This window comes from Cupressus sempervirens, chromosome 3 (genome assembly GCF_028749045.1).
Source record: "Cupressus sempervirens isolate cs-2001-9-10 chromosome 3, ASM2874904v1, whole genome shotgun sequence".
NCBI classification, from domain to species: Eukaryota; Viridiplantae; Streptophyta; class Pinopsida; order Cupressales; family Cupressaceae; genus Cupressus; species Cupressus sempervirens.
In genome coordinates this window covers 177,189,259-177,194,986 of record NC_143120.1, presented here as the reverse complement: position 1 = coordinate 177,194,986, position 5,728 = coordinate 177,189,259, and positions in this window count along the sequence as shown.

Below are 5,728 nucleotides of genomic sequence, written 5' to 3'. Positions count from 1 at the left end.
TGTATAGTGTCCTTATGTGCTTTCATGTTCATATATATTTTATTTATCATATTGATTTATCATGTTGTGATGGTTAAGTTGTTGTGTTGATGTCCTTGCCATCAAGGTTCAAATCTCATGGGGATGAGGTCCCCTATTTGTGGCCTCACTGGTTCATAGCTCCAGGTCAAAGCGTTTACCCCTCTTTAAAAAAAAATTTAAAATTGCTCTAGATCATTCAAGATTAGCAAAATTGTTTTACAACAACTGATTCTCCTTAATTGATGTCTTACAATTCAAAAGGAACATTCTTGTGTGAAGTGTTCTTATGTACTTTAAAGTTCATATATGTTTTATTTATAAAATTGATTTAAAATTTGCTCACTTGCAGTTACATCAAAAATTGTTCCGTGAATGCAACCAATAAATTTATCAATAAAGAGAACTCCAAAAAAAAATACATCAAAAATATTATTATTGTAATCATTATACATTTTTAAACTCTAAATTTTCATTATACCAATTCTTAACAATACAATAAAATAAATTAATTGGTTAAATCAATTTACAATAGCATTTTGACTCATCTAATTTTGTATTGCTTAACACATTCACTATCATGGCATAATTTAAATGTCACTTCACTTCATTGGATTTAAACTCCAATATTTACCATGGATCTTTATCAAATAGCAAGCAATAGAAAGTACATTTCATCTAAGACTTTTATGATATTTCATATTTGCAACATAACAGCCGAACAATATATCTTCCTTAAGCAGCACATTAATGCTACCAATGGTAGGTCATATTTGTTGCAAGAGAATTATGGCCGAATGTGGACAAATTTAAAGTATCAACTAATTGCATGGAACTGTTATGGATGCTGTGAGGCATTGGATGATGATATGCCAAAAATAATTTCATCTGTTAAATGAGCTCAGAACATAATAACAATGACAACATTTTGAGGGTCAAAAATTTAGAGCATTAAATTTTGAGGAATGTGTACTTTTTTTTAATTTGGAACTTAAAGAATATTTTGGTTACTAAATGGCGAACCACTGGAGACGCACATGCTAGACAGCATAGTTTTGCACTTCAAAGCATATTAATGTTTAGAATGTTAAATTCAGAAGATATATAACAATCACAACAAAATCAAATCCCATATCATAATTAAACTAAGCGGTGGTTGCTATAAAGAGCTCTAAATATTCATTTATAGAAAACGATAGATATCCATACTATTTGGGAAATCCTGGAGTCCATAATTTAGTCTAAATAAACTGGTTTCATTGTATCATTAATTAGCATGTGTTTACTCAAACAACACTTAAGGATGATCAATGAATGACACCATCATTTTAAGCTTAAGCTAGCGAACATTTACTCTGTAAGAAATATCACCAGTATCTTCAAATATATATGTGGTTGCTGTAATTTGTGGACTGTGTTCTCAAATAATATAGTGAAAATGAGTTAACCCAAAATATAGATTATTATTGTTCTGTTGTGTTTACCATTCCATTTGCATAGCTCGCGGACTGTGTTCTCAAATAATATAGTGAAAAAGAGTTAACCCAAAATATTAATTACTAGCATTTAAAAAACCCTTTTCAGCATTCTTTCTTAAATAATTTAGTCGGTTCCCCATTATAGCTCTCCAGTTCCGATCCATCTTCAACATTATATTACTTCGTTTTATCATTTTTTTGTACATATATACTATTTTCAAGTGTTGTTGTTCGGAAACAAGAATCACCATATGTAAGAATTATTATTGTTTTATAATCGATTACGAAATAGATCATAGTTGTTACAAACATCTGTAAACACCAAACACTACATGAAACCAAAGCTTTTAGATATAAACTATGTAGAAAAAAATCAATCCCTTGTTAAACCAAGCATTTACAAGAAAAATAAAACCTATTCGATCATATTTTTAAATGGAAAACAACTGATGCAAAAGCCACATAAAGGGAGATGTCAAACGGAGTACTGAGTGCAACAACGTAGACATGTGTACAATAGAACAAGAGACGCAATGCGTCAAAGTTCCTACCAATAATTGGAGAAGAAGGAAAATGAAGATTTATAGGTAGAAAAGAATGATATGAAAAGAGAGCTAAAAAAGAGAATGATATGTTATTATATGGACAGTTAAAGATAGAATGATAGAGAGAGTTGAAGGAAATTTTAAAAATATTAATAATTATATTATTTTTAAAAATATATAAATAACACTAGAAATTATATTATATGAATGATCTAGTCATTTCTACCAAATCAGTTATATGTTGAAATAATTCAAACTACCAAAATATCTAATTAGTTTGAGGTGCAGTATTAGTTTTACAATTTATAAAATGGTATTTGAAAAATAGAATAAGATTGTAAAATAGTAGCCAATAAAATATACTGTAAACTTAAAGGAATAACATTTTAAATGACAAAAATAAACATCAATGTAAAACTAATTAATATATTTAAAATAAAAAATATAAAATATTTAATTCTATATTTAAAAAAATAGATAGTGATAGAAAAAGAAGGAAAATATAGATTTATAGATAGAAAGGAAATATACGAAGAGAAAGTTAAAAGAGAGAATGATATGTTATTATAAGAATAAGTAAAAGTAAGGCAAGAGCCTACAACACAACGGTAACTTCTGAGCCTCTCATGTGGAAGGTCTTGGGTTCAAATTTGCTTAACACATAAAAATAATTAATTAAAATAAATAATAATAATTGGTCTAAGCTTTGGCCTTTTTTTTCTTTTTTTTTATTTAAAAGAATAAGTAAAGGTAAAATAATAGAGAGAGTTGAAAGGAATTTTAAAAATATTAATAATTTTATTATTTTAAAAAATATATAAATAACAATAAAATATATATTATATGAATGAACTACTTATTTCTACCAATTCAATTATATGTTGAAATATTTAATTTTTTTTTTAAAATATTGATTACTTAATTTGAAGTATCAAAATATTTAGTAAGTTTGAGAGGTGGTATTAATGGTAAAAAAAAAATTAGAACAAATTTGTAAAATAGCAAATAGTAAAACAGTGTAAACTTTAAAAAAATAACATTTTACAATTGTCAAAAATAAACATCAATGTAAAATTCATAAGAAATATATATATATATATAATAAGAAATGAAAAACATTTGAATCTATATTTGAATTTGGTTAAAAAAAATAGATTGTGATAATTAATATTGATTACACATTCATTTTTCATAAAGTTGTGTGAGATGGAAGATAAAATGATTTTTTTTTTTTAAATCTAATGTTTGTTTGTTTTTGGTCTTTATTTTATTTTGCTTCATTTGTCTTGCATTGGGGCATGTGCAATCCCTCTCTTTCTGGTCACCTGACCCTGTGCCAAATCTCCATCTTACATTGTTTGACACCTCTTGCTCTCTCAACCTGATGATGATCACGTAGTGAGATTCGAAACGTTGATGAAAAATCTCTACACAATCTAATCCAAAATTTTAGCATTATAAATCATGGATTGTGGAAATCTGATTGCATTAAAATCTAATCAACTTGTCACAAATGTGTGGAAAAGATAAAGTTGTAATTAATTCATTAATGCATGATAAAGTAGTTAGAAAATATTTGTATTTTTGTTGAAGAAAATTGAATTTTCTCTCTACCAAAAATAGTATAGTCTATTAAAACAATGAAAAATGTGATTTATAAAATAATAATAAATTAGAAAAAGATATAAACATTTGAAATTCATTTTAATCTTTAAATGCTACTATGAGTTGATTGGTCAGTTGAATTGAATGAATATCCTGCCTTCGGAAGAACTAACAAGTGCAACAAAAACAACAAACGGAAACCTATTGCAAAAGACTGCATTTTTGCTTTGAGAAAACATTGCACGGTACAGAAGTATGAAGAACGTAGGCATGTCTAAGATAGTAGCAAGTGCAACAAAAACAATAAACGAAAACCTAATGGAAAAGACTGCATTTTTGGTTTGAAAAAACATTCCAGGGTAAAGAAATTATCTATCACTACCAAACAGGGAGATATGTTTTAATAAGGAGAAATTCTGCATCATGTGGAGCTGTATTCACTGCACTCGGTGGAAAATTCCCTGAAGCCACCAGCACAAGAACTCGACTTATTCTGGCTCAACATGGAGAAGCCTTTGTACAGAATTAAGCACCAAATCAAATCTGTTTGGTAGTGATATATGATTTCTTTACTGTATTTTTTTTTAATGCAACATTGCAGTCTCTTCCATCAGGTTTCCATTTATTGTTTTTGAATTTCCATCCATCATGGCACCTAGCAGCCTGTTATGTACAATTTTAGATAATGTTGTCACAACGCAATCCTTAAAATGATAGCAAAGGCTACAAAGGTTTTCGTCATAGCACCTGCTGAATAAATAGATGATGAAATAATTCATCAGACTTCTAGCTTCTTACTTATTATCCAAGTTACCAGTTCAAGTATCACATGAACCCGGAACGTGGGTGCATAAAAATCGTTTTTTTTTTACTGCTGTTGCAGTATGTATCCAAGATAAATTCTCTGTTCAGCATATGTAACTGAATAAAAATGTTCTGTATCTTTCAGTCTTCATGTCACCCACAATTTTCTAAGAAAATAATAGCACATATCAATCTAGTAATAATTTCACTCATAACACAGGTACAGATTATTCTCTCTTTTTCAAGTTTTTCAGTCCTTTTATTGAAGTTTCTCCTATCACATGGTTATAAAGAAGTTAAAAATAGATTTGTGACTTCCAAACTGATAGTGCCAGTTATTTACATCGGACATTTATTATCATTAAATTACTGAAAGATCTAACAAATGTGTAACTCAAAAGAACCGGACAAAGCAATTTTATTAAGACTGCTTGTTTATCATATATTTCTTAAGACTGCTTATTTATCGTGCCTAAGAAAATAACATCTTTTAAATGTTTTCTTTCTGACTCTGCTCTATCTGGTAACCAAAAAAAGATTATTTTGGGCCCACTTTTATATAGTAGACCTGCAGGTGCACCCAAGTTAATGTTGGGTGTGAACACAGTGTTGGGCAGGCACCTTGTGAACACACAGCACGTACTCACAGATGCACCCAAACCGGATGCACACCTGCACCTGTTACAAGGTACAAGATCTGTGGGTACGAATCCTGCAACATAATTTATTATGAACAACTTATTAAATCCATGAAGGCTTGTGTAATTACAGGCTCGGGAAATGAGTTAATCAGTCTCATTAGTCTAACTGCATGTAAGTTCAGACATCAGTGTGGAGTTTGCTGCATAGCTGAATACCATCTGGTACTCAATAAAGGAAAAATAAGAATGCAAGTGACAGAAAAAATTGAATTAAGAAGAAACCTGTGAACAGTGTCGGTCTTGAAGTTAAATTTTGGTAAACCTTCTGGCATATATGTCAATGAAATTTAGCTTGATGTGTACCTTTTCTATAAAACCCAGGGCACCACAGATAATTTAATAAATTAATAGCTACCATTACTGCAGCATCTATTAGTAAGGTTGACAGCTTATCTATTCATCTAAGATTAGAAATCATCTGGGAATTTAATACTATTTCTTCAAACCCTACTGGGCCCGCTGTACTTGCTACCTCCCTATTCATTTTAGGACTGTAGCACCATAACAAAAGTATATCAAAGAAAACAATTACATGAAAAAAGAAAATTGTTAAAATATGGATTACAGCCAATAGACA